At 49.7% G+C, this 14,537-nt stretch overlaps 1 protein-coding gene across 5 annotated transcripts in view; it reads right to left on the bottom strand.

Annotated features, from left to right (window-relative positions):
- Nucleotides 1–13,219, bottom strand: part of SMARCD3 (SWI/SNF related BAF chromatin remodeling complex subunit D3) — a 90,336-nt gene extending 77,117 nt beyond the window's left edge. The window contains exons 1-2 of one of the 5 annotated variants that reach the window (XM_072330181.1): nucleotides 12,558–13,219; nucleotides 9,128–9,323 (exon numbers count right to left, since the gene is read on the bottom strand). The gene's annotated coding sequence lies outside the window, so the exon portion shown is untranslated. Of the gene's footprint in view, nucleotides 1–7,774; nucleotides 9,096–9,127; nucleotides 9,324–10,524; nucleotides 11,611–12,021; nucleotides 12,517–12,557 lie in introns of those variants that run through there. The other 4 variants (XM_072330176.1, XM_072330180.1, XM_072330175.1 and 1 more) reach the window with 4 other exon arrangements.
- Between the last annotated feature and the right edge of the window lie 1,318 nt (nucleotides 13,220–14,537).

The raw sequence follows: 14,537 nt of genomic DNA, 5'->3' as shown, positions 1-14,537 counted from the left end.
GGGTGAAGGATGAGGGACCCCAGTTCATCTTCCTGACCTTACAGGTACAGAGGAAGGGTTGGGTAGGAGCAGATTTATCTGTTTATCTACTTATGCTAACTGCTTTGTGATACGCGTTTCAGATCAAGAGCCCGTGCCTTCAGATAAAACAACACGGCTATTTTCCTCACTAAGGTTCTCCAAGACAAGGACAAAACCCTTCTATCTCTCTCAGGTAAACTAAATATAGTGAGTCCTTGTGGCCACCCACTACAAAACAGCATTAACTACACCTTTAATCTCTTTACATGTCTCTTCTGAACACGTTTTCATACTCCAGAAGGCTTTTTGAAGTACAGCTGTTTGAAATGGAATCTGTATTACAGTAAAGTGTGGTCATGTCCCAAGAACGGCACCCTTCTTGGACCCTGTTTTCATTCCTCTGTTACCACAATCCTAAGGGCCTTTTGCACCTATACAAATTTGTCCTTGTTTATTTCTCACTCTATGATCCTTGCATGTTTCTCCACTAAAATTTATGAGCATTAAAAGGAACCCAATGTATAAATCAACTATATAAAGAGTCCAAATCGGCTGGTAAAATGTAATCCTACCCAATATTCACCACTGCACTAATTCTATCATCTTACATATCCTTCCACGTATTTCCACCTGCATCCAAGGACTCAGATGACTCCGTAACCTCAGTGCCAGCACAGCCCTGCTTTTGACCAACTGATGCAGTCTGAAAGCAAGGGTGTGAACCAGCCAAGAAATAGATACCACCCACCTGTGCACTGCACAGCCCCATGAGGCCTTCAGGGAGTGCACAGAACAGCAGCTTTCCCCAAAGGGAGATCTGAGCCCCTGGGTACCTGAGCCTATGATACCTAAAAAATCTTATCACTCACTGGCTTTATGCAGAAAGATAAATTCCAGAAGTGGGTGGTAAAGCAGGTGAAAGTGTAACAAAAATCTGTACGGAGTGTTGTCACAAGGTGGTACTTTGAGGTAGTGCTGGAATGAAATGTGACATGTTGGGCACAGCCATCTGAACCTCATCTGATTTGGACCGAAAACAAAAAGAAACAAAAAACAACCCACAAACAAAAGGGAAGCAGGAACCACAAATCGCTTACTAGGAAGACAGGAGCTAGTGCCAAGCTGACAGTGCCTCATTTATGTCCTTACAACAACAAGTCCTGGATTTTCAATTATCTTTCACTATCGCTTCCTTGCTGGGCACCCAAGTGTCTCTGCTTTCAAAACGGAGATAGTATTATCTACCTTCCCTACAAAGAGGAGAAGAAAACCTGAAGGGATGGGCATCTCTATTCCTGGCCAACTGAACTGTGTTTATCAAAATGAACACACAGCAATACAGGAGCCTTAACTCACACCAAGTGTGTGTGACATGATAGCAAGTGTCTACTTAATAACCTGGCCTTCCTATGAAGTTCAAAGCGACTCTTCGTGGGGCAGCAGTTATCAAGAGATGATGGTAAGGAAATGCCTATTAAAGAAAAAGATGCACCCACGCCAGGTGAATTCAAATAGTTCTGTTGGAAGTGACCTACAGAGATCACCAGCCCTGAGCGCTTCAGGGCCAACCAAAAGCTACAGCATATCCCTGAAAGCATTACCCATCTGCCTCCTGAGCGCTGACAGGCATGGGGCACTGATCATCACCCCAGGAAGCCCGCTCCGGTGCCTGAGCACCCTTACAGACAGAGATTTTCCTGACGTCCTGTCTGGCGCAGCTCTGTGCCATTCCTGCACATCCTGCCAGTGCTTCAGGAGCAGAGCCCAAAGCTGCCGCTGTGCTCAAGGTGTGGCTGCACCTGCACCAAACCCAGCGGGACAACCACCTCCTGGGACAGAAGGCTGGGCTGAGTTCAATGCAACCCAAAATGCAGTTGGCCCTTCTGGCAGCCAGGGCATGCTGCTGGCCCACAGTGAGGCTGATGGCAGCACAGCCTTCTGAACACTGCCTGCTCCTCCCAGAGGATAAACATAGACACAAACATCAGACAGTGGTACATGCGCATATGCTCTTTCACTGACCTGAAGTAACATGACTTTCATACACACATATATCCTAAAAATACGAGCAACCATCACAAAAATACGCACAGTACTTTTCTTTAAAGAGCAAAGTGCTCCAAACTGAAAATGCTACATAGTAGGTATTGATAACACTTCCAAGTCACTCACATTTAAAAAGAAAAATGAGAGTGATACAGGGGAGCTCATCAGTTAGGAGCACCTACTGGAAATTAAAAAAAGAAGAAGAAGAAAAGAACACAAAACCACAACAAATAATAACAAAATCATTAAAGGTTCTTCTTTTGGGGTGAAAAGTAATGATATAATCAAAGTAGAGGTGAGTAAATAAACAATACAAATGACATTGACAGTGTTCACATTGCAATCTCTGCTATAATTAGCTCTCAGTTAAAGTAATTGACTCAAGACCAGTGATGATGCAAAGCTGAAAGCAACAGAAGAGTTTTACACTGTGTTTCAGTAACAGCAATGTCCCAGCAATGATTGTGGTTCAGATCTCATTCAATAGACATGAAAACGTAGGTAGTTGTTGACACTGAGCATTTCTGTTATGTATTTAGAAATAAGTCAGAGAAGATGCTCATGGTTTTTACTGATGACAAAATAAAGAAATGCTGATTATTACGACCGCTCCTACACAGAGGTGCTGAAGTCAGGACTCTTCAGATCGGTGGTGAGGCCCTGGCACTGCCCTGGAGGTGCCCACAGCCATGGATGGGGCCCTGGGCAACCTGAGTGGGTAGGGGACAGCCAGCCCACCGCAGGGTTGGAATAAACGATCCCATCCAACGCAGCCCTTCCACAATCCTATGATTACTGTACAGTCCATTCTGTTCTTTATATTACAGAGTGGTGAGCCAAGCTCTCGCTGCAAAAGGAACCTATCAGGAGCAGTTCAGATGCAGACACCTACAGTCAATCAGACAAACCAGATCTTCTTTATACCCTGGCAATGAAGTGTCAGAATTGAAACTGCAAAAGCATTTTGTGTAACAGCTATTTAAGAAGCACTGAAATGTACAGCTGCAAAGCGGATGGTGTGTGAGAGCTGCTACTCTTCAATTAGCTGCTGTGATAAAAAAAAAAAAAAACGTATTTAACTCAGATTTCCAGAATTTCTTCACAAGATGGATGTGACAAAGGAATTCTGTGACAGAACAGTGCTCAGGCTGACAGCCAGTCTTAGCCTCATGGACAGGTGCCACAGGTGCCTACAGCAAAGCAGTGCAGGGGAGAGAAACCACCACAAAAACAGGAATGAGCGGCCAGGACAGAGCAGAACTTGTAACATCATGACTTCAGCGTTTCCAAAGATAGGAAGGAAGCAGAGCAGTTGTAATGGCTCACAAACAAAAAACATTAAGAATATTCACAATTAAATTCCCTTGTGAGTAGTTGAATTTGCAGACATTTGAAATAAACTAATTTTGATTAATCAGGAAGATTGCTAACATTTTGCTAGCTCAGCAATTTACCTTTAGTAAGAGTGAACTGGGGGGGGGAGAAAGAAAAAAAAGGTAAAGAAAGGCCAGGGGACCTTCTCAGAATGTCCGCAACTCAAATGCCATCCGAGTTCGGACACTTGGAGCTCTGGCTCAAGGCCAGGTTGGATGGGGCCCTGGGCAACCTGATCTGCCGTGGGACAACCAGCCCATGGCAGGAGGTTGGAACTGGGTGATTTTTAAAGTTCCTTCCAGCCTCAATCATGCTGTGATTCTGGATGAGGACTGCTCCAAAACTAATGTCTCCTATCTTATTACATTGGCCCATGGTATTGGAGGTGGAAGTTGATGGTCTGGCAGTAGATGGTGAGCCTTCCCACTAACATTCCGTGACATTCTTTTGCTGTGTGACAGATGGCAGCAGAAGGGCATCCTGATAAGATGGCATCAGGCATGGAAGTCCATATGAAGTAGAAGTGTGTCATGCGGAAACAATGGCACCCATGAACATCCATCAACACTCGTGGACATTTATGGAGACCACAGTGGATGTGAGTGCAGTGAAGGGTGAGTGGCATTTCAGCAGTGAACATGGTGGCAGTGAGGCACTTCCACTGGTGCATATTGTTACGAGTGTGGCACACAAGTCCTCATTCATCGCTGGCAAAAATGCACAGCTAACTGTAGTGTCTGTGCTGAAAAACAGTAACCTGTAGCTGAGAACGTGCTCCATCAAACAGTGTCATTGTGCTCTTTGTATCTGTTGTCGTTTTCATGGAAAACTACAGAAAGTTTTCACGAAGCTGAGGCCGGGGAGATTCAGGCTGGACATTAGGAAACATCACTTCTCAGAAACGGTGGCCAGGCACTGCAATGGACTGCTCAGATGGGTGGTGGAGCCACCAACCCTGGGGGTGTTCAAGGAACGACTGGATGTTGTGTTGAGGGACGTGGTTTAGTGGGAGCTATTGGTAATGGGTGAGCGGTTGGACTGGATGATCTTTTAGGTTTTTTCCAACCATGGTGATTCTATGACTCTATGAATCTATGATTCAATGAAATAAATAGAAGGAATTACTTCTGGAGCACCTAAATGCATTGTCGAGGTATCCTGCTACACTCTGTAGTTTTTATTAATGAGATACTCAACCTTTTACAAAAACAATATAGCACATACTTAACATATGTCAAAAGAGAACAAACCCTGAATAACAACAGCTAAACAAAGAACTAACCTCAGATAGGAGCTGTTGTAAGCATAAGTGAAAACATCATTTAAAATACATCTGCATTCAGGAGAAAGCACAAAATGGAAATGAACTCTAATCTAGATTTCATAAGTCATAGAGGGACACTGACAGAGACATAAACGAGAGACAGACTCATTTATACTGTTCTCTGATCCACCTGGTGAATGGGGAACAAAAACTACACATAAACAAATGCACATTCAGAGAAACCAAAATCAGAGATGAGGAGCATGTTGCATGGAACGGGAAGCAAGGAAGCGAGAAAGGTCTTCAGAAACATGGAAGAAACAACCCACGTAAACTGCCCCCACTACGTAAAAACCAAAGAGTTTGCACAGTCCCAGAGGCACAAGCCATGCACAGCCTGGCAGCAGAGCTAATGTTCAGCCTGGTGTCCTGAAACAACCACAGGAACACAGATAAAATGCAGGTGTAAGGGTATGGCAGGAGGGAGGGAAACAGCAATAGCATGAACCAACTGAAGCCTCCTGTATTGCCTGCCACCCCACCTGGTTTGTCTGGGTTCATTAATTTTCTTCCCAGAGGCTCACAGGGCTGTGTTTGGGTCTGGGCAGGATGGTGGTGACAGCACACCTACGTTTTGGTGTCTGCCGAGCAGTGCTGTGCAGAGACAAGGACGGTTCTGTCCTTGTGCTGCAGTGAGGGGCAGAGCTGGGGGACACAGCCAGGAGCACTGAGCTGGCCTGGCCAAAGGGATATTCTTTCCCATATGGAGTTGTTCATGGTGATAAAAGCTGGGGAAAAGAAGATGGAAGTTGAGGGGAGCACTTGCAGTGATTTGTCCTTCCAATAAACCCTTATAAATGATGAGCCCTGCTTTCCTGGAAATGGCTGAGCATCTGCCTGCCAGTTGGAAGTAGAAACTGGATTCCTTGTTCTGCTTTGCTTCCATGCAGCTTTTGCTCTACCAGTTAAGCTGTCTGTATCCCAACCCACGAGTTCCCATGCTTTTCCCTTTCCAATTCCCATTGTGCTGTAGGGCGGTAAGAGCGGAACTTCATGAGGCTATGAGTGCCCAATAAAATACAGATGTCAAGTGATACGAAGTTTTGTTAGCCATGCCAGCCACAACCACCAACAGCATGAGCTCTGTGCTTTCTCCTGCAACTGCTCATACCGGTCACTGCTGCTCTGTGGGCAGAGCCAGCCAGGATGATGATCTGAGTGCACAGTGTTATCTCTATGACCCCAAAGAAGAAAAACATGGGAATAAAAGAAACTGAAGCAGCAACTTGTCCTTTTATACCATTGAAGTGGAAAGCTTTAAAAAGTTACCAATGAGTAACATTTAAAAACCATTCTCTGCTGACCCAGCAGATACAAGCACAGCTCTTTGCTCTCTACCTGGACATCACCTTGTAACAGCAAATTCTTCGGTCTCCACAAATTATACGTATTTTGCCAGGGGAAAATGTGTGCAAATCTTTAAAAATCACAAATTCATACATTGCGAATATTTGGCCTTGCACTTTCTCCACAGCACCTTCAATTTCTTTCATACAATTGAAAGCACATTTGTAAATTGAAGGCTGTGTGCATATTAAAACTCAACATGTTTTCCCACTTCAGTACAGCTAAAAATTATGGGCATATGATTGGTAAGCTATATTTTCTTTGCTGCAGTTTAGGATCTTGACAGGAGCTGAATCACCTTTAAACAAATTATTTTTAAAATGCATTTCCAGGCAAAGAACAAGTGTGTTAAATCACAGGGTAAAGTTAAAATAAATAAAAGTAAAAGATGCAATCACAGAATGGTTGGGTTGGAAGGGACCCCAAGGATCACGGAGCTCCAACCCCCCACCACAGGCAGGGCCACCAACCTCCCCATTGAATAGCAGCCCAGGCTGCCCAGGGCCCCATCCAACCTGGCCTTCAACACCTCCAGGGATGGACGGGGCATCCACAGCCTCTCTGGGCAGCTGTTCCAGCACCTCCCCACCCTCACAGTACAGAACTTCCCCCTGACATCCACCCTCAATCTGTCCAACTTGAGCTTAAAACCATTCCCCCTTGTCCTGTCACTGCCTACCCTTGTAAAAGGTTGATTCCCCTCCTGTCCCCTTTTAAATACTGGCAGGCTGCACTGAGGCGGTCTTGGTCTTGCTCTGCACTTACAGCAGGGTTGGGGATTTACTCCCTTGCTTCCCACCTACAGGTCCAGAGATGTGAGCTTCAGGGATGTGAGAAATACAAGAATCCTGGCTGCAAAATACTGATTTAGTACTTCAACCTTCTCCATGTCTCTCACAGACCATTCTCCTTTCTGAGTTACTAAAGGAGGTACGCTTCAGGGTACATTGTTGATAGACTCCAAAACTGACATCAGTGCAGAAGGTAAACTACCACAGGCAAATGCAGACATTGCCATTAAGAATACAAACCAGTAAAGGCCATTGGAGGCCATAAAGGACAATAAGTTTCTCTCTCAATTGGGGCCAATAAGAAGAGGGTATTTTTTTTAAAGTGGCAAGAAGACGAAAACAGCTTTTCACAGAATTCATGGGCTCCTTGTCCCATTCAGGATCCTTATCTTTATAGAAGTTAATGGAATTTCAATACATAAACACTCCCGATTCCTAGGAGGGCTGGGGAACAAACTGCAGGAAGTCAGACCCATATTAGCCATACCCTGCATTACTGTTACTATCAGTGAGCTCTAGCACGTTAGTCAGCACAGAGGATACGGCACTGACAGCTACAGGAAGAGAAACAAATTGAACGTGGTGTCAGAACTGGAAAGGAAATTAACTTCCCTAAGTGTTAGCTCCAAGAAGCATTTTGCCACATTCAATGGACACATTGATCCCAACCATCCACAAGTAAGAAAATCACAGATGAGGTTCCAGTGATTAACAGGTTATGATTCTCATTGCCTGTACATACAATTTCTTTTGGGATGGACCTGCAGATCTTCTCCTTTTGGTCTGGTCTCTGTCTCTGTCAAGTAGCCCATCTTTTATCATTGGAGCCTGAATAACAAGAACTACCAAACTGCCCATCCAATGGACATACCTTTACTCAGCAGCAGCTGTGAGCTGGATTCAGATGCTCAGTGCCTTTAGGGATAGGCAAAGTAAATTGTGCCACAGTCCTCCACAGACTCAGAATCCCAGAGAAAGTTGAGTTGAACAGAAAGAGACAAAACAGTAACAGAAAACATAATCACAGAAAAGTAAATGGATTGAAACTGGCTGGAATAATGCAGTCTAGTAAGATGGGAAGACTCCTTCCAGTGAAGGTAACACTGAAACAGCAGACCTAAGATCTGTACGATTTTTCTAAGATTATTTAGCCCAAAGTGCTGATTCCATCATTAGTTGACTTGAAAGATATGTGGAAATCATTCCGTATTTGATTTATTTTCCTCCTTTATTTTTTTTCCTAATTCCATTGCAGGATGCGATCTGAGTGCACCACAGCTCTTTGGTTCATGTAAACCACACTCAGTAAACTACTACGAGTATCTCTCTGGGCCAGACTTCCCCAGCTTAGCCAGCAGCAAAGAGCCACACACTGCAGGCACCAGGCAAAGCCTATAACTGTGCTGCAGCAAGCTGAGCAACATGGCTGTTAACAGGCCAAACCAGACACTGACTACAAGCCCGATGTCTCTTAAAACCAAAAAGTTATGAGCCAGGCTATTTAATTCCAGTGCAAAACAGATTGCATTTTCTCACTTTACCAGTGGCAACTTTACTAGAGCAATGACCTGTGCAGGCTGTGAAAGACAAAAAGGCACTGAATCTTATAGGCATCCTGCATCAGTGACTGAGAATGGATGCAGCAGGGCACTTACAAGTGGATGCAACAAGAGCAGAGGAACTAATGCTAGAAACCAGAGACCTGAGAGGGGGGGTTTGTGAACCTTATCACGGAGATGACCAATACCTTCCAACAGTAGCACTGGGGAAGCCTAATAGCTAGGAGTTAGACATGCTAACTTAAACGTGCTGCGAAAAGCAATGCAGTCCTACAAATCAATGACTACCACATGAACTAATCGCGTTTACTTGTAACAACTGAAGCAGTAAACCACCACAAGGAACATCTGCTATCATTATTCCTCATTCTCCCCTCCACAGGCCTGCTCTTAGCACTGCATTCTCTAACATCGCTTGCTCTGAGCCAGCTCACTCTGCCTATCATCTCCTTCCCTGACAGCACCAGCAGAAACTATCAGAGCAAGAGCTGTGCAACAAGAGGACCGGCTGAGGGCAACAGCAGCAAGGAAGCAGCTCAGGGCTTATTTCACAAAACACTGATATTTCCAGATATCCAAAGCAATATATCTTCCACTCCCAATGCACGCCACAGACACAGCCTTCCCAGCTGGAACAGGTTATTTTTTGAAGGACTGACACCTACCTGTGCCAGACTAGGCAGATGGTGAACACCTAGAGTCACATGTGTGCAGACCAAGAGGAAACAACAACCTTATCCACAGCAGAATGGGGCAGGAAACCAGATACGGTATCATGATGAATGAGCAGCAGACATTCTAATTGAACTGAAGCAGGAGCAGCTCTATGAGAGCACGTGGAGGACGCACTTGGATCCAGCTCTGAAAAGAGAAAATAAAATAGTGAGTGAGAGAGAAGAAATATACATTATAAATAGAAGCTTCCTAGAACAGACCAACTTACGTGACACTTCACAAGCAAAACAACTTGAAAGGAAGGATGCAACTGACCATGACTAAAACCCTCCCTGCACATCCATGTTGCCTGTAAGGTACTTCTGCCCAGGCATTACACCACACCTGAATAGCTTGTAAGCTAGTCAGCTGTCAGTCTGTAGCCAGCTTGTGTTATAGGAGGTTGGAGATAAGATGAAGTATACTTCCCTGTAATCTGTTGCCATGTTGAGGCTTACTCTGGTAAGAATCACAACACGGCAAAGTTTGGAAGACATCCCTGGAATTGGCCTGGTCTAACCAAGAAGGCAGGTATGTTCTCACACGGATGGTCTTGGTTGTATTTCTGCCATAGGACACCTCTGGAAACTCTGGGGAGAGCAGGCCAGTTTGGGAACGTTAACCAAGCAGCCTGCTTTCATGCTTCGAAAAAGTAGCTCTAAAGGCTACCAGCCTTCGTGACATTCCCACAGGAGCTACTGGCTGCCCTGGTAGGTTGGTCAGTGCTTCAGAGAGGAGAACAGTGACCCCACAGACTCAGGGAACAGTCAGGCAGCATCAATGGCTGCACGTTCACAAGGACCAGAGTCAATGGGCCTGGCTAAGGAGGAAAAGGCCACTCCTTGGAAAGGAACACACAAGAGCATGACTTTGTTTTGTATTAACAGCCCTTCGCTGCAGGTGATGAAGGGCAGAAGCATAACAGCATAACAAATGTGCACCCACAGCACTCACAGGTGTAAGCTCACACCCAGCCATGCAGTTAGAAGCAGCTGTTCAGAGAACAGACAGACAAGAACGGAAACACGAGCATCATGGTGCCAGGCTGGGCAGCCCAGGGCAGCAGAAGAGCAGACAACCCCATCAGGGCAGTAAGGGCTCTCAGCTCTGCAGGGTCAAAACAAGGCAAGAACAAAGGGCAGAAAGACTGTGGTGAACTGTGCCAAAATAGAGCTAAAGTCAAAGAAGGACAGGGTCTGGGTCAGCAGTGGCTGAGTGCAACAAAGCAACTGAGGCATTGCAGGTCAGAAGGACTGGGCCAAGAGAGCAAAGAGCCAGAGCACGAGGTACAGGAACAGCCCTGCCATGCTGAAGGAGATATCTGAGGCTGACAGCACAGAAGTCTCACCCTCATCATGCCCAAGGAGTGAGGCCAGGCTGGGAATTCCTTCCCTAGTGCCGAAGGGCAGGAATCCTGCTTGGAAAGACCTGGTTCCTCGTGGCAGTGTCCCTGTGGTGAACAGTTGGGTGCTGATTGCTACTGAGGCAGTACCAAGAAACTGGTTCTTTTCAGAAGGTGCACGACTCCTCCGGGCATGTCGTACTTTGAAGTCATTCTCCAAGAGAGGTACAGCTGGCCCCAAACCACGGTCTGAGACCGGACCGGTCACTGGTCTCACGAGCAAGCAGACAGCACAGAGCAGCTTCCCGGGAAATTGGGCAAGTCTGTCCTGCAGGACCTGGCAAGGGGGATGTCATCCCCTCTGGAGTGCTCTCCTGAGGTGGGTAAGTGTCCTTCCCAAAGGGGAGGAAAGAAGAATCGAAGCAGCTCCTCCTCCCACCATCCCGAAGAAGGCCAGCCATGCAGATGTGCTCTTTGCAGGTCGGATGGTGGTATCTTCCAGAAGAAAGTCTGAGGAGCAGATGGGCCCTTGTGGGGTATCCGTCTGCATGAGGCAGGAGAGGGTCAAAATCACCATTCACCCCAGGATGGGGAGCTGGGAGTGTCAGCCTCTGATGAGGAATCTTGGGTTCTCATCAGCACAGCACAGCGGGATCTGGAAGCATCAGCAGGAGACCAGCTCCAGGGGCAGATGTAAACTGCCACCAGAAAACCAGGAAAAAAGTCTCTGGAGCACGACAGCTGGTGAAGCAGCTCAGCTGGTGAAGCAGCTCACCTGCTCAACACTCTCATATTTAATTTGTGCCGGTCTTTCCCAGCAACGTGACCCCAGGGTCCCTCCACAGGTGGTGCTGAGAGGAACTCAGGATGCTCTGCTCAGGATGCAGAGAACGGCAGGGAGGGAGAACCGTCCGCCAAAGCAGCGCGGCACGGCTTGCGCCGAGAGCGGCGGTCAGATGTGGAGCACTTCGTACTCAGAGAGTAGCCGGGGCGCCGCGTCTCCCCTCCGGGAGCACAGCTGGGTGCAGCCCAGAAGCAGCGCTGGAGGCCGCCCGCGCCCGACCGCAGCGCAGCGCCGGGTGCCTCGGGGCGAGGAGACGGGGGCCGTTCCCCGCAGGAGCCGTCAGACAAGCGCTGCACGCCGCCGGGGAGCTCAGCCCACGCGGCAGGACGGGCTCCCGGCGGCTCCCGCAGCCCACACGTGGGGCGACATCCCGGCACGGCGCTGCCCGCTCCGCCCGCGACGCGTCGAGCAGCGGAGCCGGCGCGGCCCGTCCCGGGGGCGTGGGGGTGCGCGCCGGGAAAACGGCGGATGCCGAACGGGCGGCACGGCGGGGCAGCGCCCGCATGAAACGAGGCGGGCAGCGCCGGCACCAAACGAGGCAGTGCCCGCATGAAACGAGGCGGGCAGCCTGGGGTCGTTCCCGGCCGGAGGGCAGCGCCCCGGCGGAGGCGTCCCGGGGCGGGGGGGGGGCGCGGCGGGACGCGGGGCGCGGCGCTCACCGTCCCGGCCATTCTCCTCCCGCTCGCAGCGGGGCCGCCGTCCCAGCGCTGAGCGCCTGCGCGACGCTGCGGAAAGCGGCGCAGGGACCGTCTGCAAAGCGCGCCCGGCGCGCACCCTGCGCAGGAGCGGAGCGGAGCGGCCCTCCCGCAGCGCCCGGCCCGCCGGGGAGGAGGCGCCGCGTGGGGGCGGCCGCCGCTCGCGGTTTAGCGGCGCTTCGGCGACGGGAAGGCGGCCGCTCCGCGGTCCCTGCGAGAGCCCGGCGGGGGCGGCGCGGGCCGCCTCCTGGAGGCGGGGGAAAGGGCCGGACGTTTCTGAGCCCCGAGGCGCCCTGCGGACCGTTCCCGCCCGCCGCGGGGCTTTGAGGCGGCCTCGGGGCAGGGATGGCCGGGCAGCCGCCGCCGCCGCCGCCTCCTCCGCCGAGCCCCGGCGCTCCGCGCTCATCGCTGCGGCATCTCCCCGCGCACCGCAACCCCCGCGGCGGCCCTCACCGCGCTGCTGTCGCCGCCGCCCCGCACCGCCGCCGCTGCCCCCGTACCTGAGAGCCGCCGCAGCTCCCCGCAGCCGATGCGGCCCCTCCGCCCGCCGCCCCGTCCGGCCCTGCCCTGCCCCGCCCGTCCGCGGACCCACCTGGTAGCGGGGCTGGGGCCGGAGCTGGGGCTGACGTGGTGCCGCCTGCGTGCCGGGCGCGGTGCGGTGCGGCGCTCCCCAGCGCCAGCAGCACCCGAGGGAGCGCTCAGAACCCATCTCTGCCCGGTGGCAGTCGCTGCCGCGGGCGCTGCGGGGACAATCGCTTACCACGGCTCAGCGAGACATCTGGTTCTGCTGAGACACCAGCTACGGTCGTATTGTAACAGTGAACATGAGAAGATAACGTCTTTGAATCGTGTCTAATACTTCGAATTCAAAACCGGCCTCTGCCAAGAGTTGTTACCCCAAATTTGCTACTTCTCTTCGTGCTGGCCCTTAAGCAGCTGTGGGGTTTGAGGACGCTACGCTCGGGGCTGCGGGTCTGACCCGCTGTGGCAGACACGATGGGAAAGAGAAGAGATGTTCAGTGAGAATCCAGTGGCAGATATTTACACAGTGGCTTTCAAAGAATAGTTTGAGTAAGCACTGAGTGAGTCTGCTGTAGGTTAAATAAGCACCAGGAACTATGAGGGGTGAGTGTTGCTATAGAAGCTGAGTGATGCTCTGAGGGGCTGTGAGGGGGGTGAAGGCAAACAGCTCAGGTTAAGAGGGGTAACAGGTGAGCAAAGATAAGCAGTTCTTCCAACTTCAGGTGTTCAAATATGGTGGAAGCTTAAAACCTAAATAAAAGGTTGTGAAGATTATGAAGTGGATTTATTTCTCTTTTAGCTGGGGTTGTACATTATGCCTTAAGTTTGTGCTTTTCCTGTGTGCCGTATTTTCAAGCTTTTTCACAGAACCTGAATCACAGAATGGCTAACGCTGGGGGCACCCAGGGCTTCCTCTGGTCCCACCCTGCCCCAGCGGAGCCAACCCAGAGCAGGGTGCTTGGTCTTATGGCCAGGTGGGGCTGCACATAACTCCACAGCCAGTATGAGAGTGCTGTGCCAGTGCTCCAGCATCCATACAACAGTGCTTCCTGGTGGGCAGGGGAGCTCCTGGGTCCCCGTTTGTGCCCAGCACCACTAGAAAGAGCCCAACTCTGTCCTCTCTGCACACCTCTGTGGGGATTTAAGGCCACCCACCACAGGGAAAGACCCTCCTGAGCCTCCCCTGCCCCATGCTGAGCAGCCCCAGCTCTCAGCCTCTCACAGCAGAGGTACATTGTGTCCTTCAGCATCTTTGGCTCTGCATTGGACTCTTCATTCTGTCCAGGTCTCTTTTGTACCAGGGAGCTGTGACCTCCTGGTGACACTTCGCCTAATGTGGCCACAAACGTTGGCCTTCCTTTTGCTGCTGCTGTTTCCTCTAGTATACAATTGTAAATGGAAAAATAGTTTTTGTTACCCGTAATCCAGAAACTTGTCTTTGGGCATCATGGAAGAGAAAGTTTAGCGTGCATATGTAAAGATATGTAAGATAAAGATATGTAAGTGCTATACACATCCAGGAAGAACAACCTCAAATAGCAGTGCAACAGATGGTACCTATCTCACCTCATGGATGAAGGCCGAGCCCCCAGGTGTCATAGCCAGCAAGTACCGTGTGTTAGTTTAGGCTCAGACTTCTGGTGGGAGACTGCTTAAGTGAGCAAGCCTGGATGTGCTATAAAGCACTGAGAAGTGTGCTTCATCATAGCTATGTGACTGGGTGATGCTCAGGGCCAAATAGCAGTGGGCAAGCTCCCCAGAAAGTATGTTGCCCCTTTAGAGTAAGGAATGGAAGAGCACACAGAGAAAAAATAATTCTGTTTTGATAAGGAAATATAAACCCATTAATGAGGTTGTCTTCTGCATCCAGACATCTGACCTTGGCCAACAGTAACCCCATACCTTGTCTTTGGGACATCCTAGACGATCTGCACACCATTTTATTGCACCCCCGAACA

Source organism: Excalfactoria chinensis, chromosome 2 (genome assembly GCF_039878825.1).
Source record: "Excalfactoria chinensis isolate bCotChi1 chromosome 2, bCotChi1.hap2, whole genome shotgun sequence".
Lineage (NCBI taxonomy): Eukaryota > Metazoa > Chordata > Aves > Galliformes > Phasianidae > Excalfactoria > Excalfactoria chinensis.
Note: the sequence above shows the minus strand (reverse complement) of the source record. Positions and strands in the feature narration are given on the sequence as shown.